The following is a 27,609-nucleotide window of genomic DNA, read 5'->3' as shown; positions in this document are numbered from 1 at the left end:
ACACGAGAGGTAACACTGGTTCCTGTCCTATAGCTCAGGAGAGTACTTGGGGCTAGAAACTCACGACCTACAAGAGATTCAAAACTGACCAAAAGCACTCACCAATGGATGAAATGTTAAGTATAAACAGTGAATCATTGAAAAAAAAAATCTCTAGAAAAACATGGGTGGATATTTATCTGATCTGAATGGAGAAAGACTTCAAATATGAGAGCAATAGCATTTTAAAACTCTAGAGATTTTAGCATTAAAAAAACTATGCTTTAAAAACAAAACTCATACACAAAATCAAAAGGCAAGCAAAAATGGGGAGAATAATCACTACATTTACAGAGAAAATATCCTTCCTATGTAAAGAATACAGATCAGTAATGAAAAAAACATGCTCCAGAAGAAAAACAGAGCATTTTGTGTTAGTTAGAATTTAGTTCAGTTATATATAACAGACAACACTGGCTTAAACAAGATGGAAGTGTATTTCTCTCTCACATTAACAAAAAAAGAAAGAAAGAAAGAAAAGAAAAGAAATCCAGAGGTGTCAGTCCAGGGCTGGTATGGTGGCTCCAGGAGTCATTAGGGACATACGCTTCTTCTAGCTCATTCTGCCCCATCCCTAGGGCACAGTTCTCACAGTCCACGTTGGTTGCTTGAGTTCTAGTCATTGTGCCCTCATTTAAGAAAGTGGGCTGGAGAAAGGGAGAATGAATAGAAGGGTACCCCTCTCCTTTTCAGGCGACTTCTTGGAAGTCCCAGAAGATATTTTCACTTACATCTCACTGGCCAGAACTCAGTAACATGGCCATACCTGGCCGCAAGGAAGCCCGGGACACATCATCTTTTAGTTGGCTGGCAAAGGGCTCAGCTAAAAACTCGGTTTGTTACTACGAAAGAAGGGGAGAATGCATATTGGAAAGCAACTAGCAAGTTCTAGCATACATGTGAACAGAATTACCAAAATAAATACAAATGTAAAAGATTTTTAAAGGGTCGACCTTACTAATAATCAAATAAACGTAAAGCAGCCCTCTTATGGTTTCGTCCAGCTATGATCTTGAAGGACTGGCTAGACAAGCCATCGACGGGGACAGCCAGGATGTGATGTCCTCATAACCCCCATATAGCTGCCCGTGGACAGAGACCCAGGGTAAAGGCCCTGCCACCTACTGAATGGCTCCTGGCCCTTCTCCCCAGAGTCTCCTTCCAACCCGAGTGATGTCAGACTCTGTAAATGCTAAGAAGTGGAGAAAATTCTTCACCCAGGGATTCTCTAACTAAACTATGGCTACAATTAAATTTTAGGTGTTTTTGAAAGTTCCTTAAAAAGTAATATCCTCATGCAAACTGAATCAGCAGTTTCAGAACTAAAAAGAACCTCTGCCCTATCCTAGGGGTGTTACAAACTAAGCATGAAAACTGACCACTAAAATTAAAACCAGTGTCAGGGAGAATTAGGCAACCCCAAGTTCACTCTTTTGGCAAATTCGGAACTTTACTTCCGGCTCCAGAGCCTCGTAAATGTCAATGCCGCCATCCCTCAGAACACACAGAAGACGAGGCCAGGGTGGAGTCTGAAGCCTTCTTAAGTTCTTAGGCCTATTTTTAATCGTTACTAGGCCTTTCTCGATTGCAGATGGTCACCAGGTCCTTCTCATTATTTACTAGAAAGCCTGCCTTTAGCACCCACTTCGAATGTTTGTTCTTTTTAAATGGTTGTGGATCAGGAAAAAAAATAAAAGAGCAAAGAGATATTTAGTGGAGTCTGGGGAGACGGTCTCCAGTGCCTGGGAAGCAATGGGGATGTAATGACTAAACAGACACATGCTTAGTCACATCAGGAATATAGTTTCAGGAACACCTGGATTTGAGTCTTAGTTCTACCCTTTACCCTGTATGCCCTTGGACAAATTATTAAACTTCTCTGAGCCTCACGTTCCTTGTCTTACAATGGGGTGAATACAGCGCTTACCTCATAAAGCCTATCCTACTGTCAGGATCCTATAGGAAACAGAGGGCCTACTCACACTGGAAGGGTTTAAGGAAACCAACAAGGGGTAGAGGGGCATTTTAGTGTTAGCAACAGTGGGGAGCTGTTACTACCTCCAGCCTAAGGGGGTGAAGGGAGGGAAGCGGTAATGGAGCCCAGAGGAGGCAGCCATCAGGATGCGTGCCAGGCAGGAGCTGTGGGCTCCCGTGGAGGATGCAGCTGGACTGTAATGGCCTGATGTGGACCCAGGGGAATAAATTCTTGACCTAATTTTCCTGTATCCACTGATTTTCTGCCGGTGGTCCCCATCAGTCAAAGCCCAAAGCCAGAGACAAGGTACACGGTGATGCACTGCAGACAGGGCAGCTTCCCAGGGCACAGAGCAGGGGGAGAGAGAGGAGAGCAGATCTGATGGGGCAAATGGAAGAGGTTTGGGGAACATTAAATGAAACAGAGAATGTGATGAGCTTAGCACAGTGCTTGAACATAGTAAGTCCACAAATCCTCAATAAATACTGATTAATTTTGGACTTTGGTCTCTCTCGCCCTCTCATTCTCTTTCTGGCTACCTTTTTTTACTTACTGTTTACTTCCTGGTTTTCAACAGGTTGAGATGAGTTCCCAAGAATCAAGTGTGGTTATCTATGTTGGAGGGTTTTGAGGGAGTAATGAGTGTGTAAAAAAGATTCCCAGGGGCTCTGGGGGCTAGAAATGAGAGAAGGAAACAAAAGCAGGGGAGAAAGGGGGAAAGGAGGAGAGAAAGCCCAATGTTCCCTATCAGGCTAGAATAAACACAGCATTATCTACTTTATGATCATATTTGCATTTATTGGGATACGATAACAGTCTTTGCAATTTTACAGTCTAGCGAGACTCGCCAGAAAGCCTAATAAGACTCGCAAAGGCCTTCCTGCCCTCAGCTCAAAACTTCATTCCTACTTTTAGATGAACAGATTTTCTCCCAGTGCTCCCTTCCCTCCAAAGGCCCCAGCAGTCCAATGTGCTCACCTGGATGTGCACATACTTGCCTGCTCCCATCTGGGTGGCTCTTCAGGTGACTCCTCTGTTCTGATTTGGTGAATGGCTACAGAGGGAGCTGGTCCTCCCATGGGATGGCTTCTGGAGGGAAGGGAGGCCCGGAGAGTGGTCTGAGCTCGTGAACCTCAGCCGCCCTTTCCTCAAGCCTTTGCCCGCTGCCGCTCACTTGGTGCCCTCGGAACCTGTCTTCACTTCACAAGCTGCTTTCAAAGGTGTGGTAGAGGCTCTGGAGCATTCTCCTCACAGCTGCTTACCCTCCCTTCTGGGCCTTCAAACAGGTTACTCCCTCTGCCTGGAGCGGACGAGCTCTCTCTGCCTGGCTAACCTCAGATCCCAGGACCCCTCGGGGAGGGGTCACCTCCTCCAGGGAGCCTCACATGTGCTGTCTTCCTCCCTCCAGGTCCACAGGGATTGGGAAGCCCCTTCGAAAAGGTCACCCCCTCTGCCTGGAGCAGACGAGCTCTCTCTGCCTGGCTATCCTCATCCCCCAGGACCCCTCGGGGAGGGGTCACCTCCTCCAGGGAGCCTCACATGCGGTGTCTTCTTCCCTCCAGGTCCACAGGGATTGGGAAGCCCCTTCGAAAAGGTCACCCCCTCTGCCTGGAGCAGACGAGCTCTCTCTGCCTGGCTATCCTCATCCCCCAGGACCCCTCAGGGAGGGGTCACCTCCTCCAGGGAGCCTCACATGCGGTGTCTTCTTCCCTCCAGGCCCACAGGGATTGGGAAGCCCCTCCTTGGTTCCCTCACCCACAGCTCCTCCCCACTCTCTTGGGACGCTGACATGTCCATCTTGCTCTCACCACGTCTAGGAGATCGCCTGGCACGCAGGGACACTGCCCGATGCGTAGGGCAAGAATTCAGAAAATAAGAAATGTTACAAGTCCCAAAGCATCGAGTCAACTCGGCTATGTATTCTAGAACATCCTTGTCTCCTGCTGTCACCCTGGCTCTCCTGCCCCAACAGCAATCAGGACAGGTAACCTTATGACTGCTCACCTCCTCTGTCCTCTCTCTCTTCGTTTTCAGGTATTCTCTAAAATGCCACGACCACCCTATCTGAAGTAGCCACTTGGTCACTTGATTACACATTAGTGCATTTTAATTTGCTACACACCACTTATTGCCACTGTGAACATTTTATTTATGTGTTTAATTATTTCCAGTCTTCACCCACTAGACTGTCAGCTCCATTTGAGCGGGGATGGCTGTTCATGGTTTTATGCCCAGCATCTAGCACAGTGGATCCCACACAGCCAAGTGTTCATTAAATGTTTGTTAAATGAATGCGAGCTACAGTTACTGTATTCTGATTTAATTTGCTATACGCCCTCTATCCCTGCTGTTGGATTAGACGCTCCAGAGAAACTCAGGGGCCTCCCTCGTGGCACTGGAAGGTGGGAGGGGGACCTCAGGTCCCTTCCTAGGCCCACGCGGGATATGCTGTCTGCCTCCAGCTTCCTCATGGCCAGATGCTGAGGAATCTCAGCCCAGCGTCGGCAGCTCCCACGTGCTGGAAACGCTCCCCCAGGGGCCCACTACGCAGACGGACAGAGGACTGCGTCCACGGCTCCGCAGCTGGCCCGGCACCCGGCAGGAAGCAGGCACCGCGGCTGCTGACAGACGTCTTCCTTCCCCCCTAGAGGCGCGGGAGAATGCACAGAGCTGCCCGGCTGGGTGCAGAAACCGGCCCCGCGGCGCACGCTTGGGCTCTGCTCTCTCGGGCTCTGCGGTGGAGCAGGGCGAGCCAGGAGAAGCTGTAGCTTTGCCCCTGCCCCTCCCATTCCTGCAGGAACAGCTCTGCCAGCTCAGCGGAGGGCCAGGCCGGAGTCTCTCACCTGCCCCCGGCCCTTCCTTGAAGCGCTCGGGTTTACTGGAAATCATAAACTGTTAGAGACAGCCTTTATCACACCCTCAACAGTGCACTCTTAATATCTAACGCCAGAGGCTGAACAACCAGGGACGCTGGCCTCCTGGTTACTCCCAGTGACTGATACTTGCACCTGGTAATTGAGGTCAGATTTGCTTCTCTTAAGTCACATGATTTGCCTCAAGGCAGGAAGGTGTCTGAGCCATTTGTTGCAAAGGGACCTGGAGGTGATTACAGAAGCTGCAAAGGCTGTGCTTCTCAGGGAGCCAGACCTGCGAGTATGGAGCTAGAGTGGAAGCTGGGAAACGACCCACTTAGGGCCTAAACCCCAACGTTTCACTGAGAGCAAACTTTGGACACCTTCTTCCCTCGAAGGCACCTGCTGAATGAGCCACTTTGAATCTTCTCTGGAAGTGGGTGGGGCATTAATTAATTAATTAACTAAAAACCTAATTAGGCATGTTGAAGAGGCCACCTGGAACATTCTGGTCACTTCAGGGTCTCCAAATCACAGTACAGGCCCCACCCTACCCAGACACCTAATCTTGCTCCAGGCTTTTCTTGACCTCAGGTATTTATCTCCTGGTTGTCATGGAAGCTGCTCAGATAAACAGCAACTCAGCCAACCTGGCCCCTCGGTCAGCTGCGGATCCTTCTGAGAGCAGTGGAGCTCCCTGGTGGCCACCGGCGGCCCTGCCCGCTGGGCTGGCGGCAGCTCCAGACCAACTCACACCTCTGAGGCTCTTTCACACGGTTTCCTGAGGCGCACAGTGGGTGCTCAATAAATGCTCATTGTATGAAGGCACCTCCAGGGGCTATGTTTGTTCTCAGGCCTCAAGGTCCCTCAACAGCCACTCAGTGGCCGCTGTGGTTGGAGCAGATCCACCCTTACCCAACACCCCAGTCACCCCAGGGACTGCAGGCCAGGCCAGCTATAGCCACTCAGCTCCTCCAGCGATCCAGGTGGCCCCCGGGCCACTTCTCTGCACCCAGAGCCGAGCAGACACAGACCCGTGAGGAAGGAGTCTGCCGCGGCCTGGCAGCCGAGCTGGGGGGCAGGCGGGGAGGCTGTCTGGCTACATTGGCCCTGGATGCCACATCCCACAGTCACAGTGGCAGAAGGCCCACCGTCCACATGCACTGGAACGTCAACTTTGCTGTCTGCCTGTCCACCCCACGCGCTGGGCACACTGCCCAAGTGAGGCCCTACCGACTCTTGAGGATGGACGGATGGCCTGAAAGGGACACTGCCAAGGGAATGAGGAAGAAGCCACTGTCCCTAAAGACCCCGAAACGGCTACCAAAGGAGGATTTGCGGCGTCCCCAGAGAAGTTTCTAAGGTAGGGCAGATGTCCAGAGAGGGGGCACACAGCTCAGTCCAGAGAGGGGCTGGGGAACAGGCCAGAGCACCTGAGCTCCCCTGTTTAGGGAGGTGAGGCGGGGTCCCTGTGTGGACTCTGGGATCGGCCTGTGAAGCTGGGGTCTGCTGCCTGAAAACAGCGCAGCCTTGCCCGTCATTTAACCTCTGTTTCTTCATTTGCTTGTTACATGAGTTAAAGAAGATCATATCAGTAAAACTTTATTAGAGTAAACCCTCAATACGTTTTAACTATATAACTACTTTTTTCCTTTCAAAAACTCCAAACTAAACAGAAAAGAAACGGCGAACAATGACATGGCATTACACATCAGCAGAAAGTGAATGACCCGCAGGATAACAGAAACGGCTGCAAATAACCATCGAGCACAGAGAGGTTTGAGCACCTCGGCTCGCTTGAGGCGCCCAAGACATGGCAGAGGCGCCGGCTCCAGGAGGCTGAGCCACACGTGGAAGCTGTTTCCACCCGCATACCAGTGGGGCCCAGTGATGGGTTTAGTAATAATGACAAGAATGAGAGCCCCCACAGGCCAAGCATGTGCATAGGTTACTTTATTTATTTCATACTGCATGTGTGTGAGGTAGGTATTCTCATTCCCATTTTACAAATGTAGAAACTGAGAGCCGAAGAGGTTGCATGACTTTCCAAGCATGCCCCACCCGCCCACCCACCCCCACACACAGAGAAGCAGAGCTGGGATTCAAATCCATGCCTGCCTGCCTGTGGACTTCTCCACTGTGCTAGACCACCTGGAACGAAATTCGGAGGGCTATCCATTTCCTGGGAAAACCCATCTGGGCAGTCCTTAACTCTCCTTCACCAGGAGCAGGGGCCACCACTGTGTACCTAAGACCACTGGGAACAGTCCTCTGGTGACAGGGGGACCGGGGCAGCTGCAAAGGGCATCTGCCACCCCTGCCCCATACGGCAAAAGTCAGGTTTCTTTTTCCAAAGGGTTTTAAAGAGACTCCACCCTTACCCAGTTCCTAGGCCTAAGCCTAAGTAAGAGTCCTCCCACAGTAGTAAGGGCCCAGCTCTGCTCAGGGAGAGAGAATTCTAGAGTACCAATCTGCTACCTGCATGCCCGTCCCAGTGCCCACTCCAGACCAGGTTGGGTCTCTGTGAAGCCTCAGGGGGATCCCGTAGGATCTGGCCACACCAGGCAAGGGAGAAACAGGGGAGCACTGGAAGCCCACTGCCTTCAAGGCCCCTTCGCTTCTCAGAAAACAGAGGGAGGCTCCCTGTCCGCTAGTCCCACAGGTGTCCCTCCCTGAGGGGCTCCTAATACCCAGGATCAAGAGTGCTGTGTGCTGAGGAAGCCCTGTCCTGCAATCCCCTACAAAAGCCAGAACCAGCTACCAGACGATTAGGCTCAGACAGAACTGTCCATGTGTACTAACATTTTCTCCTGAGACCAAACGAATCCCAGGGAGAGAGAGAGCACTAGCCAGGGACACCATGAGCCCTGGCGCCTATTTCCAGTTTTGCCTCTAACTCTCCACATGACCTTAAGCAAGTCACTTAACTTCCCTGGTCTAAGGCTTTCCTTCCTGTTAAATGGGAATAATTACATATAATCATCATTGTAACCACCATTCACTGAGGTTTTACTCTGAGCTGGGCCCTGTGCTAGAAACATTGTCACATTTATCCTCAGAGTGCCCTTAGAGGTAAGTACAGTTTTCATACCCACTTTCAGACAAGGAAACTGTGGAGGAACAGGGAAGTTAGGGAACATGCCTGCAGTCCATGGTTAGTAAAGGCCTGCAGTCCTGGGTCTCAGTACCATGTCCACCGTGACATACAGAGTTACTTTATAAAGATCAAGGACAGAAGTAAAAGTGTTTTGAAAACAAATAAAAAGGCGCGGGGTAGGATGGGGGTTGCATAATACAAATATAAATCACAAACGCCTGGACATGATTTAAGGGATATTCCTAATCCCTTTAAGAATGTTCTGTGGAGGGTCGCCTGGGTGGCTCAGTCATTAAGCATCTGCCTTCTGCTCAGGTCATGATCCCAGGGTCCTGGGATCGAGCCCCACATCGGGCTTCCTGCTCCGCGGGAAGCCTGCTTCTCCCTCTCCCGCTCCCCCTGCTTGTGTTCCCTCTCTCACTGTCTCTCTATCTGTCAGATAAATAAACAAAATCTTTAAAAAAAAAAAAAAAGAATGTTCTGTGGAATCTGTCCATAGAATCAGAGACCGCCAAGAAGGGAGAGACCCTCAACAAGTCGTTTTCTTTCCTTCCTCCCTCCCTTTGGGCCGGAATGCTATGCCTAGCCGAAGTCTACAAGTGAGACCAGAAGGGTCAAGCAAGGGGGCTCCACGGCCTTGGGTTGTCCTGTTCATTGCCACGAGCTCAGCCGGTGCATTTCAGGTGCTTAACTATTTGCCGAATACTCTCTGGAGGCGCGAGCGAAGGAACGGCTGGGAAACTTCGGTACAAACCGAGAGCACTGGAGCATCAGGGCCTTGAGAAAGGCAACGTGCAATGCGGCTGCAGCTGTGCCCTCAGCCTGCCCGGACCGCCTCAGCCCTGCAGCTCCCACTGGGGAGGAGAGACTTGCCCCGGGACCTACAGCTCCCAAACACGCCCCGCAGGTCTCTGCAGCTCTGGGAACTGCCTGGACTGTTGCTGCGCCCAGGGGGGAGGCCTGGCAGGGTGCCTGCCCCCCTGCTTTCCCAGGGCTTCGGAGAGGCTGGGAAGTGACTTACTCAAAGTCCCCCTTCTGCCCTGAACCGGTTCCGCCGAGGGAGGCCCGCTGACAAACAGATGCAGTCACTACAGACTCACAGGGCCACGCAGGGTGGAGCTGGCTGAAGCCCTGGTGATCCCCAGACTCAGGCCAGGGCACACCTATATGTACTCTGGGGTCGGCGGGATCCAACCTCCACTGGCCACGGGGTCTTGGAGAATTATTTGAAAAGAAAATATTTGAAAAGCACTGGTTTTCTCAGGTGTAAAATGGAAATAACAGTCTCTGCTTTAAACAGTAAGCTTGTGTTCCTGTTCAAAAGTCTTTACTTCCTATTCTTTTTTTTTTTTTTAAAGATTTTATTTTTTAAGTCATCTCTACACCCAACGTGGGACTCAAACTCACAGCCCTGAGATGAAGAGTTGCAAGCTCTACCAACTGGGCTGGCCAGGTGCCCCTTTACTTCCTAATCTTTATGGTATTAAAGCCAAAGCACTTGGCTTGATAATCAAATCCAACCACCATACAAATCCTGTCAACCCAACCTACCTAATCATGACCCCCCTGGACTCCTCCTGATGCTCCTGTTCCCTTCATGCCTGTGTGCCTGCAACTACCACCCACCTTCTCTCTCCCATTTACTAAGGCTCTGGGGCCACCTCACAAAGCCTTCCCTGGCTTGGGCTTTCCTGGGCGCTCACAACTGGGCACTTGGTGGCATCGAGATTGCACGTAAACAGAAGTTTTGATTCTCAAATCAGAAGGGTGCCTGTTTCTTCTCTTATGATGTGTCTCCCATCAGGCATTAAATAATACATAAAAATTCCTGCTGACTCACCTAAAGTCAGAATTCAGTTAAAACGCCCCACCCCCATACTCCCTCATGTCCCAAGGGAAGGAAAATAAAGATAAAGAAGTAAGTTAAATTGGAGGCAAACTCGAATCACTCCTATTTCTGCATGCTTGGTCAGTGTGAAAAGAAAAATAAAAGGTCTCTAACTCCAACCCAGACGTAAGAAGGGGAGGGACTCCCTAAAAAAAATGCATAGAATAAATCACAAGGACTAGCCTCACTTCAAGATTTCAGGAAGGAAAACACAGTTAAACTGAAAACTGTTAAGTGGTATTAAAAACAAACACATAGACACACACAACAACAAACACACCGGAAATGTTTTTAGTACTGCATCTATCAGAGTCCCTTAAGGGCTTGATTTGTCCTTCAACATAATCTTCCTAACACCTGCTTTTACTAAAAACCAACAGCCCAACACCAGAGCTCTGTGAGTCAGAAGCAGAGTGAAACTAGACCCACAGGTACTCAGCCGTGAAGCACGTCACCCAGAGAACAAGCAAGAGCCACACCAAGTTTGACCCGTCAGTGCCCCGTGGCCATGAGGCGGATGGGTGGCCCACAACACCCCACATTCTCCTCCCCCCTTGTTCCTCTCTCTGGCCCCTGCCTCCACCTCAACCTCCCAGCTGCCAAATGTACCCGGAAAAAAGTCCTCGTGCCACCTCCCACCCAAATGAATTCCACGTTATTTCAAGTGAGACCTCAGGACCAACACATATTTCTTTCCTGTCCTTTTTTTTTTTTTTTAAACAAAGAATAGCAAAACATAGAACTTAGAAAACTCAAGTGAGAAGAATTAGATCTAAATACCTTTTGGTTTTAACCTTGTCTCATATAGTTAATCTCTTTGAGTGCAAATCTACGTCTACACAAAGCAACTGTCCCTTTAAATCTCAAACAAATTCAGCGTGGTTCTATTCCTCTCTCAAATGCTTAGAAACTGGACTTGCTCATTACATCTTACAGAGTTAAAAAACACAATCATGGCCTGCACAGAAACCTGCACTCCAAAATATTCACGGCATTGTTCACAAAAGCCCAAACTGGAAACAACCCCAAACGTCCATCAAATGATGAATGAATAAACAAAAGTTAACAATACAGTGGAATATTATTTCGCAAAGAAAAGGAACGGAGGGGCGCCTGGGTGGCTCAGTCGTTAAGCGTCTGCCTTCGGCTCAGGTCCTGATCCCAGGGTCCTGGGATCGAGCCCTGCATCGGGCTCCCTGCTCAGCGGGAAGCCTGCTTCTCCCTCTCCCACTCCCCCCTGCTTGTGTTCCCTCTCTCGCTGTGTCTCTCTCTGTCAAATAAATAAAATCTTAAAAAAAAAAAAAAAGAAAAGGAATGGAGTACTGACATGTGCTGTGATATGGACGAACCTTGAAAACATCATGCAAAGTGGAAAAAGCCAGACACAGAAGACCACAGGGGGTGTGGCGCTATCTCCATAATGCCCAGTATAGGAAATCTACAGTAGATGAGCCATTGTGGAGTGCTGGGGGAAACAGGCAGAGTAGAAGAGGTGGGTGACCATCCAGGGGTGCAGAGTTTCTTTTGGAGTAAGGAAAATGTTCTAAAATTAACTCTGGTGATGGACATGCAACTCTGTGAATATATCAAAAGCCATTCAATCATACATTTTAAGTGGACAAACTGTGTGGTATGAGAATTATAGCCCAATAAAGCTGCTATTTAAAAAAAAAAGACAAGGAAAAAATATCTCATAGTCACAAGTTAGTGACTGTTGCTTGTGCAAGTGACTGTTGTGTAAATCTATCAGTTTGAAACATCCACAGTGAATGTGTCCCAGGCTATTTGTCCTGAGTGGCTGGAAATGAAGGGCCCCAAAGTAGCACTCAGGAAGGTACCCCCGAGGGACAAAAGACAACTTTTCTTTCACTGACCACAGTTTTAACTGTAGCATTTTAAAATGTTCGGATATCGGCAGGCACTTAAGAGCACCCTGGTTTATAAAATAGCTGATTGTGACAACACTTAAGATTTAGGTTGCACCAGTCATCAGAGCTAAGCTGAGACAGAGTCCTGCTTGGGGCGCTCAGGGATGTCGGTGTGTGGAGCCTCAGATGGGTCGCCCAACCTCCTGGGCACAGAAGACCCTTCACACTTTGCCACTTTTCAAACTCCACCAATTTATGGAGGTTACAGGTCCTCCAGATGAACCACAAAACTACCTTGCATCAAGTGGTACACAGAATAATGCACATAAGGATTTGCATAGGGCAAAGAGCAACAAAGGCGAATTTTACTAGTGAGCCAACAATTCAGGTTAAAAGAAATCAGAAAGAAAAATAGGATTATGTGAAGTTAAGAGGGTAAATTTAGAGGGGGAGGTTATTTAGGGATTATAATTTTGTTTTCCATTAGTTTTACTTTGTTCCTTTTTCAGGTCTACAAGAACAAATATGATTCATCTTCTACCCAAAGGTGCCCAGCCTCATTTTCTGATAAAGGCAAGAGTTCCAGAGACCTTGGGCTGCCACCCTGCCTTGCTGCATCTGAGCTCTGTACATAATGTAACCTCTGAGCTTTGGTTCCACATTTGTTACAAAGGAGTAATATTCCCTATTTGGCCATGTTTTTGTGGGGACTGAATGAAGTGGAAACTGCACAGTACAGCACCCAACCCACAGAGGCTCGGGGCAAAGCTGGAATAGGGAAGGATAAAAGAGAGGGTTCATCAAGCTCCCTACAAATAAAGTTAGTGACACTGAAGGAAGATGTCAGAGAGTCCATGTCAGGCAGGGCCCTAAAGGGGTTGCAAAGAAGGACAAAACATCGTTGAAGGAAGCAGGTGCTGAAAATCAGGGAGGGTCTTTCCTAGACTTCTCATTACAATGCCAAGAAGTGGTGCATTGCCCTTAGCTTCACCGACAGAAAGTACGCTTCTTCCCAAATATGCAACTTAGAATTATTGCCTGTTGAGGGCAAATGGGATCGAAATAGAATGTAAACAATCCTTCCACAAATGCTCACATTGCAGACTGCAGCTGGGAGTCCATTTTCTTGTTCTCTGCGGTCTAGCCTGGGGACTGCTTTGCCGGGTAGAGAAGTCCAGGGCGTGCTGCCACCTGCAGGCAAAATGAGAAAAAGCACAAAGTGACCGACAGGATCACCCACCTTAAGCGCCAGGCAACTGTAACAGCTGGGTCCATCCAGGTGCAACAGCCAAGAGAACCCGCTCAGTTCTGTGTTTGTGATTCCACGACAGGGTTGCGACAGACATAGTCAGTAAAAATTCTAGACTATCAAGGACTTGAGCATCTCTTAACAGCAACAACCGGCAAACTCACACAGGGCTCACCGTGGGCCCGACACTGCTCTAAACGATTCACACTTATTAACTCATTTAATCTTCACCAAAAAATTGAACATTTTAAAGGTCTCTGCTGATCTGCCTGATTATTTGAGTTAGGATGAATAATTAAAATGAAGAACTTGATAATAGCCAATTTCAAAGACGGGTCAGACATGAAACCTCCGTGAGAGGTTCTGAGCATCCTGCATGCCGTGCAGCCTCCCTTTTCCAAGTCCCTGTTATGGACCAGACACTGCTCTGGGAGCTGGCACGCACCCAAAAGATGAAGTCCCTCCTCTTGGGGGCTTCTGTTCTGGTGGAGGGAGGTGACAAGAGAAGAGGCAATAAATGCTGGGCTGAAGCAGCAACGGTGTAAAGGGGACAGAGGGTGATGACCATGCTGTGGTGAATCAAGTGAATATTCATTCACTCATTCATTTATCCTCATGTACTTACTAACCATCTACCACAAGCCAGACACTGTGCTGGGATGCAACAGTGGGCAAAAACCAGACACGGTCCCGGCCTGTATGGGGTACTTACTCACATAGGAGAAGCATATATGAATCAAATGATCACTTTAATAAATGCCAGGGTATAACAACGCAGGGAAGTGTGAGAGCAGACACAGGAGGTCACTATGAGAGCAGCCTAGGGAGGCCTGACCTTGTCTGGAGCCTCACCAAGGCCTGGAATGGAGTGTGGGGAGGAGAAACATCCTTGGTAAGAAGCACACCATGCACAAAGGCTGGATCACGGACAGCAAGCCAGAGGCCGAGGAGAGAGAGACGAGGTAAGGGGAGGTGGAGAAGGGGTGTGAGCAGCCATCGCACAGCTCCCCCAGGCCCGAGAGGCCCTCATCCTCTGAGGCCTGGGGCACCACATGAGGATTTCAGGCAGAAGAATAATGTGGCTGGATGTGTGTGTTTCTAAAAGACTACACTGTGTGGTAGGCTGAATAATGGCCCTGCCAAAGACGTTGATGTCTGGATCCCTGGAGGTTGGATGTTCTCCAACATGGCAAAAGGCATGTTGCAGAATGTAATTAAATTATGGATCTTGAGATGGGAAGATAATCCTGGAGTCTCCAGGTGGGCTCAGTGTAATCACAAGTGTCCTTAGAAGAGGGAGGCAGAGGAGATTTGACTACAGAAGAGGAGCAGCAGAGCAGGCAGGCGTGAGAAAGACTTGCTGGTTTTAAAGATGGAGGAAGGCGCCATGAGCCAAGGACTGCAGGAAGCCTCAAGCAGCTGGAAGAGGCAATGAAATGAGTTTCCTCCAGAGCCTCCAGGAGGAACACAGCCCTGCTAAAACTTTGATTTTAGGACTCTGACCTCCAGAGCTGTAAAATAATAATTTTTTAAAAATATTTTATTTATTTATTTGACAGAGAGAGAGAGAGAGTGCGTGAGCATAAGTGGGGGAGGAGGGGAAGAGGGAGAGGGAGAAGCAGACTCCCTGCTGAGCAGGGAGCCCGACGTCGGGCTCGATCCCAGGACCCTGGGATCATGACCTGAGCTGAAGGCAGACGCTTAACCGACTGAGCCACCCAGGCGCCCCTGTAAGATAATAAATTTGTATTGTTTCAAGCCGCTAGGTTTGTGGTACTTTGTTACAGCAGCAATAGGAGACTAACACACATTGGCTTCTGTGAAAAACATAGGCAAGAGGTAAGGGGAGGTAGTTACCAGTCAAAGGTCACTGTGTTATCCAGGCAAGAGATGTGACAGCCTGAATCACAGCAATGGTGGCAGGGGGGTGGAGAGGAGTTGAAGGACCCCGGGGGGGGGGGGGGGGGGGGGGGGGCCGGTGGCCTAGTCAAAGGTCTTGCTACAACCTGGCAGATGTTACTGGAATGCCACAACAGGCTTCTGTTAGGCTCAGGACCTGGCTAACTGGCCCTAGGCAGAGCCCAGCACCCTTGTAAAAGAAGGAAGCTTGCACCAGGGCTGTAAGACCTCTCTCCGAGAGAGACAGCATTTAGTCACTCAACAGGGACCTGCCAACTCCATTCCCACAATGGAATCCAGGGGTTTCCAGGAACCAGCTCTAAGAAGTAACATCCTAGGAATTTCTAGAAGGCAAAAGGTAGCAAATTGTTTCTGCCAAGCATTAGGCCTTCCAGTGAACATTACTTTTCTTCCCAACAGAGATTTTGTAATCCTGGAAAGAAGGCATCCAAATTTAAATATATGCACCTCCAACCCAGGTGATGAAGAACCATGATTATATCTCACATATAGAAATTTCATGGCCAAAATGGTACAGGAAATATATATATGTATTTCTAATTTAAATATGTAAAGTATGTATTATATGTTGGGAGTATATACTTTATATATTGAAATTAGAAAAATATAAATATTTGTATATATAGATATAAATAAAGCAAATGGGGTAAAATGTTAATAGGTGAATCTGGGTAAAGATTCTTTTTACTACTTTTACTTTTTAACTATTCTTTTTACTATTGGATATTCTTTTTATTATTTTTATTTTTGCCACTTTTCTGTAAGTTTGAAATTATTTCCAAATAAAAATTTAAGAAGCAAAAAAAAAAAAAATTATGGCCAGTAGAATAATGCGGAAATTACAGGAAAAGAATAAATGAGAAACTAGGAGATGCCCTTTCATCAGCTACTCTACTCCTATTTAATGATCCAAATCCACTGAAAAAAGAGGGTTCCTGATGTGAGCCTGCCTAATAGGACTGTTGAGAAGAAAAGGCAACAAAAATGATTTCAAACAGTTTTGTATATACTCCTCCATTTTACTCCAAAAGTATAAATATACACCCACCAAGACCAAGTATCCTGGAGTATACTGAGAGGTGACAAGGAAGTCTTGAGGGCATTATTCCCCTTTGGCTCTGCAGCAGGCTATGGGGACCTAACTGGATTCCAGGAGCATGTAAGGACTCAAGAGTGCCTACAGATGGTGGAATGCCAAGCAGTCCTGTTAAGAGTTGGAACAGCTTAATTAAAAAATAGATATATGTAAAAAAAATATATATAGATATATGTATACATTGTTTTTCTGGTAACAAAGTGATAGATGTTTATTAAAGGAAAACACAAAAGTCTGTAGTCCAACCATCCAGACATAGCTTATTTGGAATTATTTTTTTCTACTCCTTTTTCCAATAATTTTAGTGTGTGTGTATATATACACACACATATATATAAAACAAATATATACATAGTTTTATATATAACAAATATACTTATATATATAGTTTCTTTTTAACAATAATGGGATACTGTATATATTTTTCTTTTGCAACCAGTTTTGTTTTACCTAACAGTATATAATTTTCCCATGTCATTAAATATACTTTTTAAATAGCTGGCAGGATCATATCATAGGAAGATATCAAATTAATTTAACCAATGCCTTACTGCTGGACACCTGAGTGGTTTCTAACTTTCTGATAGCAGAAGTCTCACTGAGAGGAACAGCTTTATATATAAGAACCCCCCCCACCCCATTTAAAATCTGTATTTGAAGCTCTGATTATTCTTAGGGTCAGGTTCCACACATTTCAGTTATCCATACATCACCATAACTATTTCACCATAATTAAACACCATCTGTCCTATACTTAGCCTTTCTCTTTAAATCAATTCATTTCTGTCCTTAAATGAGTCTTAAAAGCAAACTTTATTTACTATTATAAATGGAAAACCAGCATCTTATGTCATAAAGAAAGGCAATCATAAAGACAAATACAATGGAAAACAAAACGGTGTAAAAATGGAATTAAGATATGGCTATTCCTTTGCTCATTCTTTTATATCGAAAGGGAGATTGGAAAGGTGTAGAGAGGTGTTAAAGACATACCAGCATCAAACTGACAGCTTTCTCCTTCCCTTGACCAGAAGACTGAAAAGAAACTGACAGGAATGACTTTCTCACTATGTGCATCATGTCAGACAATGCCACAGATGTGTTCCACCTAGAATTACCCTCCATCACCTAAAGTCACTTCGCATAGAAAACATGTCTTTTTTTTTTTTTTAAGATTTTATTTATTTATTTGAGAGAAGAATCGAGCACAAGCCAGGGGGGCAGGGCAGCGGCAGGGAGAGAGAGAGAAGCAGACTCCTCGCTGAGCAGGGAGCATGACACGGGGCTCCATCCCAGGACCCTGGGATCACGACCTGAGCTGAAGCCATCCAGGTGCCTGGAAACATGTCTTAAGACACAGTCCTGGAAGTAGAATTTTTGAGATAAAATGTATGGACACTTTAAAAAGCTTTTGATAGGGAGGCCTGGCTGGCCCAGTCAGAAGAGCCTGAGACTCTTGATTTTGGGGTTGTGAGTTTGAGCCCCACAGTGGCTGTAGAGATTACTTAAAAATAAAATCTTTAAGGGTGAGTGGGTGGCTCAGTCGGTTAAGCATCGGGCTCTTGATTTTGGCTTAGGTCCTGGGATTGAGCCGTGTGTCTGGATCTGTGCTCAGTGGGGAGTCTGCTTGAGGATTTCTCTCCGTCTCTCTCTGCCCTTCTCCCTGCTCGGGTGTACTCACACACTCTCTCTCTCTCTCTCTAATAAATAAATCTTTAAAAAAAATTTTTTTAAATAAAATCTTTAAAAAAATAAATTTAAAAAAGTAAAAAAAAAGCTTTTGATAAACACATCCAAGTTAGTTTTACCATAGTTTCCTGAGAGTACCCATTTTACTTCATCTTCAAATAGTTAAGTATTATAAAGTAAATGTTAAAATGTTAAGCTTTTCAGCATAAGATATTCAGCAGCTGAATTTTCAAAGCGATTTTCATATTTCTCTAGCCAGTCTCTGACCCTGCAGCAGGGCCATTACATGAACCTTCAGTTAGTGGTAAGTTTACACAAACTGATACTGCTCTTGGTTTAACCAAGCTAAAGTAAACTCAGTAAAACACAAGGAAGTGACTAGCATTTGCAAATACTTCAGAATGTTTTTGTGCCAGCAAAGGTCAAATGAGGATCAGAATTGCATGGATTCCAAAGTAGACTTGTGAGAAATAAGGAAGCCAGAGAAGCATTACTCATGACACACCAATCACTATAAATATTCAAGAAGTCAATAAAAACTCTAAAAGAAGCATATGTGTGAGCCTTCCTATCCTGATATGGTAGGCAACTGCACAAATAGGTTACGGATTAATGCAATTGTTAACAAAAGATTTCTAAGTAGAAAAAGAAAAGTGTATTTTGAAGCATGAAGAATTAATAACAACAGGAAGCTTCCAGATTATAATTCCTGGGCAGACACTTATGTGTGTATGTGCCTATGAGGGAAAGTGGGAGAGAAGAGAATTAAAAACATACTAAAAAGTTTCTTAGGGTGCCTGGGTGGCTCAATCAGTTAATCATCTGCCTTCAGCTCAGGTCATGATCCTGGGGTCCTCGGCTCAAGTCCCGCATCTGGCTCCTGTTCAACGGGGAGTCTGTTTCTCCCTCTCCCTCTGCCCCTCCTCCTGCTTGTGTTTGCTCTCTCTCTCTCTCAAATAAATAAATAAAACCATAAAAAAAGTTCCTTATGTTTGGGAGGATGTTAGAGATTCTGATTAATTTTTGGTATTTATAGGAAACATAAGTTTATCTATGCTTAGAAATTTAAGAGGGCTCCTCATAAGAGATAGAATTCCAAGTCACTAAATAAAAAGAAGGAAGGAAGGAATGGAAATAGACACCTTGATTAATACAGAAGAAGTCATAAGAAAAAAAGAAAAAGAAGAACTCATGATCAATATTTGGCAAAACAAGGTGGCAGAAATAAGGCCACACTTATCAGTGATCAAAATAAATACAAATCAATTAAATTCCACTATTAAAAAAAATAAGACTTTCAATCTAACTGCCCATCAGTGTAAAACAGATAAGTAAATTATGACAGGCCATTTTAATGGATGTGTGTGTATGCCAGAGAAAGAGACCCATGACTTACATAGTTTAGAAAAGTTGTAGGCAAGGGCGCCTGGGTGGCTCAGTCGGTTAATCATCTGCCTTCGGCTCAGGTCATGATCCTAGGGTCCTGGGATCGAGCCCACATTGTGCTCCCTGCTCAGCGGGAAGCCTGCTTCTCCCTCTCCCACTCCCCCTGCTGGTGTTCCCTCTCCCGCTAGCTCTGTCAAGTAAATAAATAAAAATCTTTAAAAAAAAAAAAAAAAAGAAAGAAAAGTTGTAGGCAAAAGCATAAGCAGAGAAAAGGGTCCAGAAAAACACCAATTTGGTAATGGTGGTTGCCTATAAAGAGTGAGATTATAAGAGAAAGGAGTGGGCTTTCCTATCTCACTTTACAAGTGTCTACATTGTTTGAAACTTTTACAAATAGTGTATAACCAAAGAAACAAGAAGAAATGAAATAATAAATATAAGGGCAGAATCACTGAAACAGAAGATATAGAGGACTAAAAACAAAGGTGATTAACAAAACCCAAAGTATTTCTTTGAGTTTTTTTAATTTTAATTTTAATTTATTTTAAAATTAAGTTTTTAAAATTTCATTTTAAGTTTTTTATTTTAATTCCAGTATAGTTAACATACACTGTTATATTAGTTTCAGGTGTACTACATAGTGATTCAATAATTCTATACATCATTACTCATTGCTAATCATGATCAAGGTATTTCTTTTTTTTTTTTTAATTTATTTGAGTGAGAGAGAATGAGAGATAGCACGAGAGGTAAGAGGGTCAGAGGGAGAAGCAGACTCCCTGTTGAGCAGGGAGCCCGATGTGGGACTCGATCCCAGGACTCCAGGATCATGACCTGAGCCAAAGGCAGTTGCTTAACGAACTGAGCCACCCAGGCGCCCATGATCAAGGTATTTCTTTGAACACAGGGAGACTGAACAAGAATAACTGACAGAAGATGGAAAGAAAAGACTAAAGAAGAAAAAGAGGAAATGACAAATATAGCCAACATTTAAAAACTTAAAAAGAATAATATGATTATATTATTCTATATAACTATAAATAACTATATAACTATAAATAACCATATGACAATACATTTTGAAAACACAGAAGAAATCAATAAATTTCTAGAAAAATTGCCAAAATTGGCACAAAAATGATAGCAAATGTGAACAGCCATTTAAAGTAATTTAAGACACTTCTTCCCCATAAAGTCTCAGTTCCAGAAGGTTTTACAAGAGCATTTTACTAACTTCCAAGGAACAGACAATCTTTACTTAAAGTGTTACTTTAGAAAATAAAAAAAGAGGAAACACTGCTCAACCTAAAGTTACTATAATTTTGAAATTTGGAATATGGATTGTCTAAAAAAAGAAAAATACAGGCCAGTTTAACTTCTAAATACGGATGCCAAACACCTAAATAAAATATTATCTAGTCAAATCCAAAAAAGTATTAAGACTATGTCATGATAAAGTAATAAATAATGATTCGAAGTCAGCAAACCTCTCAAGGTAATTCACTACATTAATGGATTATGGAAGAAGTTACTACTGCCCACCATCTCTCTGTTCTCCTTTTCCTCCTGGGAATGCCATTAAACTTCCCAGCCACCATGGGGCACCTGCGTGGCTCAGTCGGTCGTGTGTCTGCCTTCGGCTCAGGTCATGATCCCGGAGTCCTGGGACTGAGCCCCACATCGGGCTCCCTGCTCAGTGGGGAGTCTGCTTCTCCCTCTCCCTCTGCTCCTCCCCCCACTCATGCTCTCTCTCTCACTCACTCTCTCTCAAATAAATAAAATAAAATAAAATAAAACAAAACCCCACAAAACTTCCAGCCGCCTTACAATAGGTGGGATAATGTGACTAGTCCCTATCAATGGAATCTGAGGAGCAGTGATCTGTGTCATCTCTGGCCATCATGGAGAACCCGGTGAAGGACCTAGGTCCAAGGAGATGGGGAAGCAACTGGTGAGAAAGAGCCTGGGTTCCTGAACTACTAAGTAATGGAGAGTCCACTGTATCACCAACATCCCTGGACTGTGTCAAGAGTGATAAATACGTAGCATTCCTGGTGTAAGCCTTTGAAATGTTGGGACTGTTATAACAGCTAAGATTATACACCCTAATAATACATGGAAAATTGGGATGGGGGAAACAGATGATCATCTCAGCAGGTACAGAGAGAGCATTTGACAAAGTTCAATACTAATTTGTCTTAAAAACAAAAACAAAAATAAAAAACACAAAACCTAGGTCTTAAGCAGAATTAAGAGACCAAGCCCCTGTCTTCCCCATCACTGTCTTTTCTTCACAGCTTGATTATTAATTGGTTTAGCCACCACATGTGATACACTTTCTTATAAAATTTTTTCATTAGGAAGTAATGCACGGATTTTATCTATTTTCCTTGGTACCTCAGATCCTAAGGAAAAGGACTTCCTTTCCTTAACAAAGACTATCACCTACAAACCTAGAGCTAACATCATACTTAATAGAAAACTGTATTCTCTTTAAGGAATGGAACAAGACAAGGATGCAGCTATTCCCACCACCATGTAACAGAATTATAGAAAAAGTAGCCACTACAAGAAATAATAAAAACTAAAACAAAGTATAAAATTAGAAGGAAAGAGACAAATGTCAGTGTTTGCAACTCGTATAATTATTTCACATAGAACTCACAGAAAATCCACAGAAAAGCCATTAGAATTAATCGGAGTTCAAAAAGGTAGTTAGAAATGAAACCAACCTAAAAACAACTGATTGCATTTCTCCACACCAACAGTAACCAATCAGAGAGAGAGAGAGAGAGAGAGGAGATATATAACAGTCTAAACGGCAACAATGTGACAAAATAAGAAACCACTTATATTAGTAATATTATTGAAGCTAGGAATTATCTTAATAAAAAATGCAAGAGACTTGTGGAGAAAATCTGAAAAACTCTATTAAAGTACATCTGAGTGAAAATATGAATAAATGGAGAGAACAGACCATATTCATGGGTGAAATGACTTGACATTAAGAACAGACCATATTCATGGGTGAAATGACTTGGCATTAAAAGGTATCAATTCCTCCCAGATCAACCTATGATTTCAATTAATTTCCAATCAAAACTTCAGGAAGACTTCTGTGTACTTCACAGACGGATTTAAAAATGTTTATGGAAGAACAAGTCCATGAAAAGATAAGAAAAAGTTTGAAAAAAAAAAGGTAGATATTAAGACATATTACAAAGCCATAATAAAAACAAAATCCAATTGGATTAAAGATGTAACTGTAGAAGAAGAAAAGATAAAGTTAATAGGAGAAAATATAGAAAAAAATTATGATCTTCAGGTAGGTGAGGATTTCTTAAATAAGACGTAAATAGCCTAGGCTATAAGGAGAAAAATGATGGATATGACTACACAAAATTTAAAGATTTATGTTTAAAAAAAAGTAGACCATAGACCTAAGATAAGCTACAAATCTCTTAGATGAAAACATAAGAGTGACTCTTCAAAACCTTGAGTGAGGCAAGGATTTGTTAGATATGACACCAAAAACACAAGAGGTAAGACAGAAGATTGACCAGTTGGACGTCAACAAAATTGAAAAATTTTTTGCCTCAAAGAACACCATTAAGAAAGTGAAAAGACAAGTCACAGAAAAGGGGAAACTATTTGCAACTCATATATCTAATAAAAGGACAACTAAATATATATATATATTTATATATTTATATATACCTAAATATATATAAAGAACCATTACAATTCAATAATAAAAGACAACAATTTATTTTATTTTATTTTTAAGATTTTATTTATTTATTTGACAGAGACACAGCGAGAGAGGGAACACAAGCAGGGGGAGTGGGAGAGGGAGAAGCAGGCTTCCCACTGAGCAGGGAGCCCGATGCGGGGCTCGATCCCAGGACCCTGGGATCATGACCTGAGCTGAAGGCAGTCGCTTAACTGACTGAGCCACCCAGACAACAATTTAAAAAATAGTTCTGAATAGACATTTCTCTAGAGAAGATACACAAATGGTTAATAAGCGCATGAAAATATGTTCAACATCATTAACCATCAGGGACGTGCGAATCAAAACCACCATGCGCTACAACTTTGTACCTGCTAGGGTGGGACGGCTCTAACCCAAATGACAGGCAACACGCCATGGTGAGGATCTGAAGAAAATGGAACCATCATGCACTGCTGGTAAGACCAGAAAATGTCACAGCTGCTTTGGAAAACAGTGTGGGAGTTCCTCAAAAGTTTAAACATCAAGATACTACATGAATCCAGTCATTCCACTTCTAGGCATATACCCCAGAGAAATGAAAATATATGTTCACTCAGAAATTGTACATGAATGTTCACAGAAGCATTATTCATAATGGCCCAAAAGTAGAAACAACCTAAATGTGCATCAACTGACGAATGGATAAACAAAATGCGGTATACCCACGTGATGGAATATTATTGGGCATTAACAGGGAACAAACTACTGATATATGCTGTAATGTGGATAAACCTACAAAACACTACGCTAAGTGAAAGAAACCAGGCACAACAAACACATATTTGTATGAGATGTTCAGAAGCAGGCAAATGCAAAGAGACAGGAAGTAGATTAGTGCTTGCCTAGGGCAGGGGAGGGGCATATTGAGGGAAAAGTGGAGAGTGACTGCTAATGGAGTAATAAAAATATTCTAAAATTAGATTATGGTGATAGTTGCACACTCTGTAAATAGACTACAAACCACTGAATTGTATAATTTAAATAGGTGAATTTTATGATATATAAATTTATTTTTATTTACTTTAGTTACATTTATTTAATTTAGTTATATTTACTTACTTTAATAATAAAGTTATTAGTCATAATAAAAAGGAGACCATAAATGAGGTTAACAGACAGGTGACAAGATTAGGGGAAGACTTAAAACATCCACATCTGACAAAGAACTAACATTTTAACATGTAAGGATGCCAAAAAGGAACAAAATGCAAACCACATATAGAAAAATATCAGAAATCTGAAAGAAGAGAGGGGCAGATTAGATGGATAGATGGGTAAGCAGTTCACCAATGGCAAAACAATATGATGAGATGCTCAATTAAAACAGAAATGGAGGGGCGCCTGGGTGGTTCAGTCGTTAACCGTCTGCCTTCGGCTCAGATCATGATCCCAGGGTCCTGGGATCGAGCCCCGAATCAGGCTCCCTGCTCAGCGGGAAGCCTGCTTTTCCCTCTCCCACTCCCCCTGCTTGTGTTCCCTCTCTCGCTGTCTCTCTCTCTGTCAAATAAATAAATAAAATTAAAAAAAAAAAAAAAAGAAATGGAGTACTGCTTTAACCTACCAGTTTGGACCGAAATTCATAAATGAGCTAACAGTAAATGCCAGCAGATGTTGGAAAAGGGACCCTTGATGCACTCCTGGTGGGAGGAAACTGAAGAAGCCATTCTGCAGCACAAAGTAGCAGTTTTTAGTAAAAGACATCCCACAAGTATCCTAGAACCAGCAATCTCATATCTATCTCAAAAAAAATTCTTGCACAAGACACAGGGAGACACCCAAAAGGATGTTTGGTGTAGCACTGTTCGTGCAAGCAAGGAGTCACAGGCCACCTCATGTCTATTCCCAGGAGGCTGGTTAAGTTCTTGTGGTGTATACTTTCCATACAAAACTATGCAACAGCCAGGAGTAATAAATCAGACTTACATATAGCAATATGGTTTGACTCAAAAACATAATGTAGGGAGGAAAAGAACTAGTAAGAGATTTATAGCATGAAAGTTTTTTCCTTTTTTTGAAAATTTTATTTATTTATTTGAGAGAGTGTGAGCGAGCATGAGCGAGCATGAGCGGGATTAGGGGCAGAGGGAGAGAGAGAAGCAGACTCCCTGCTGAGCAGGGCTTGATCCCAGGACCCTGAGATCATGACCTGAGCCGAAGGCAGATGCTTAACTGACTGAGCTACTCAGGCGCCGCTATTTTTATTTTTGTTTTTTTTTTAAAGATTTTGTTTATTTGTGTGAGAGAGAACAGGCGCAGGGGGGAGTGGCAGGCAGAGGGAGAGGGAGAAACAGGCTCCCCGTGGAGCACGGAGACTGATGCGGGGCCCCAACCAAGGACTCTGAGATCATGACCTAAGCAAAAGTCAGACGTTTAACCTTAACCGACTGAGCCACCCAGGCGCCCTTAGCCTAAAAGTACTTATTTAGGTAAGTGCATCAAAAGCAAAACGTGACATAGGTTTCAAAGATACACATGCTCTAAGAAGATATAAGGAAAGGGAGTTGGGAAGAACAAATACAACAGCATGGCGGCGTGTTCGTGTGTGCACCGGGAGGAGGGCGCTGACAGAGAACTGGAGTATCAAGGGAGGAAATAACAACATAAGATAACGCGAGAGACTCTAGATGGAGCAAGGATTGGTGTGCCAGGAACTAAGGTGTGTGAGCAATTAAATTTGGTAGACCTTAGATACTAAGGAAAACACACAAAATCCCACGCATTACTTTTTAATGAAAAATGTAAGAAAGTCCATCACATGCTGGTGGCTAACTCAATGAATCATAAAGCTATGGAGCCAAGAAGGTAGGGGGGAAAGGCAGGGGCTTGCTTGGTCTTCCGTTTTCTGGAACATGGAAGCAAGAACACAGGGTGGTAGAAATGCAGGGCAGGGTGTCTCCTACTCCCCCTCTTCTTCCCCCTGCAGACTGAAGCTAGGGGAGCAAAAGGAGAGAACCATCCACTACGGTTCAAATTTAGTTAACAGGAGGAAGAGAGAAGAGGACATTAGGGAATTCAGCAGAGAAGGAATAGCTCATTGAATCAAAGACTCTGATTTTTCTGGCTCACGATAAAGGCAGCATTTTCTAAAAGCGATGAATACTCAACACAGCCCTGAAGCAGGGCAGAGGACGGACTCCGTGTTTTAAAAAATAGGATCTTATGTTATCGTTTGTCAAATTCAGATGGCTATTTTCAAAGTTAAGGTCAACGGGGTTTATTTCAGTAACGGGCCGTATGATCTGATCCGTGTGATTAGGCTGAATTCACTTTTATTGAGACAAAAGTTGATTAAAAGGGGGTTCTTGGTATTGGCTACAAAGAGTGTCATCACTCAAATGTACATCAAGTGCCTGCAGATTTAGTCCCTTTACTTCCAACACTTAGTGCCTTCTACCCTGTATGCTCATCCCACACAACTGGCCATGCGGGCAACTTGTGTGTGTGTAGCTATAGATACAGATATAAGATAGAGCTAGCGATAGATTTTTTTTTTTCCCGGGCCAGGGGTTGGCTCCACAGCCCTGCGGTGGAGCCCAATTCTCGATACCACGATCGAATTAGTGTATATGTGACAAAATGGCCAAGACCAGAGCCCTTATGTTTCACCCCTCTGCTGGCAGATGCAGCGGACTGGAGGTTTCCTGGTCTGGGAAGGACGCGGTCCCCGAGCGCACCCATCCCTGACGGTTTTCGCCAGCCCCGGGGGGTTGGAGTCTCTGCGGAGTAAGCCCCTGTCTTCTCGTGGGCAGGGCCTCAGGGAGGGGGCGACATCCTGGACTAGCCTAGGTCCATGCCTCTGGCCAAGAGAGGCGGGCTGCAGGCTTGCCAGTTCAGGGAACGCTTGGAAGGCACCCCAGGGTCGCCCAAGTGCGCCCTATCTGTAAAACGTAGAAAGGCAAACGGCACGAGGAGTGGAGCCAAATGGGGAAGAAGAGGAGTCTAAAAGGTAAGCAGGGGCAAATGATGAGTTCCTCCCAGCCGAGCTCAGGGGAGGCACTCTGCTCAGCATTTTACAAACATTCTCCCACTTTGACTTTGACTGGAAGCCGGTCGGGGGTGGGGACCGGTGGTGGTGTGCAAAAGGGAAACGCGGGACGGGACCGGTGCGCGACCCGCCTTGCCGCCGCGCGACCTCGGCCCCAGGCCGCCAGGCCCTTGGCGCGCTCGTCTGAGTGCCCCCGGCTCTTCCCGCCGCCCGGCCGCAGGAGCCCCCGGCCCCGCCGGCTCCGCGTCACGGGGCCTCGCGGCGTCCCGCCCGCCCGTCCGCAAGGCGGAGCCCGCGAGGCGGCCGTCGAGGGGCCGCGCTTACCTCGCCTGGTGCGGGCAGCGGCCGCAGCTCGCAGGCTCCACGCCGGCCGCCGCTGCTCTCCTCGCCCCTCGCTTCGACGGCTGCTGCGCGGGCCCGGGCCACGGCCACGGGCACTTTCATTTTCCTCGACGAGGGCGGCAGGAAAGCGAAAGCGAAAACGGCCGAGAGGCGGGCCCGGGCCGAGCGCGGTGAACGCGGAGCGCGGGCTGGCAGCCAGAGGCGGGGGCTCGGGCCTCGGGCCTGCACGCGGGCGGCCGGCCGGAGCCCGTGCGCCCGAGGGGCCGCCAGCGAGCCCGGTGCGCACAGCTCCGCGGCGCGAGGCCCGGGCCGGGGCCGGGCCGGAGGGCGGGCAGCCCGGCCGCCAGGGGAGAGGCCCCGCAGCGCGCCCTCGTTCGGCCCCGCAGCGCGCCTCGGCCCGTGGGGGCCGCTTCCCCCGCCAGCCCCTCGGTCAGCGTCTGCTGGGGCC

General features: G+C 45.5%; 2 long non-coding RNA genes across 3 annotated transcripts in view; one reads left to right on the top strand and one right to left on the bottom strand.

Moving 5' to 3' along the window:
* The window catches only part of LOC118016619, a 50,738-nt gene extending 23,426 nt beyond the window's left edge, over positions 1 to 27,312 (bottom strand). For both annotated transcript variants that reach the window (XR_004680876.1, XR_004680875.1), the window contains exons 1-2: positions 27,144 to 27,312; positions 12,816 to 12,910 (exon numbers count right to left, since the gene is read on the bottom strand). This is a non-coding gene — a long non-coding RNA (uncharacterized LOC118016619). The remainder of the gene's footprint in view (positions 1 to 12,815; positions 12,911 to 27,143) is intronic.
* LOC118016620 overlaps positions 26,451 to 27,609 on the top strand; it is a 23,354-nt gene continuing 22,195 nt past the window's right edge. The window contains exon 1 of the long non-coding RNA XR_004680877.1: positions 26,451 to 26,780. This is a non-coding gene — a long non-coding RNA (uncharacterized LOC118016620). The remainder of the gene's footprint in view (positions 26,781 to 27,609) is intronic.

This window comes from Mirounga leonina, unplaced genomic scaffold, assembly GCF_011800145.1.
Source record: "Mirounga leonina isolate KUSES-001 unplaced genomic scaffold, KU_Mleo_1.0 Mir_168, whole genome shotgun sequence".
NCBI lineage: Eukaryota > Metazoa > Chordata > Mammalia > Carnivora > Phocidae > Mirounga > Mirounga leonina.
Note: the sequence above shows the minus strand (reverse complement) of the source record. Positions and strands in the feature narration are given on the sequence as shown.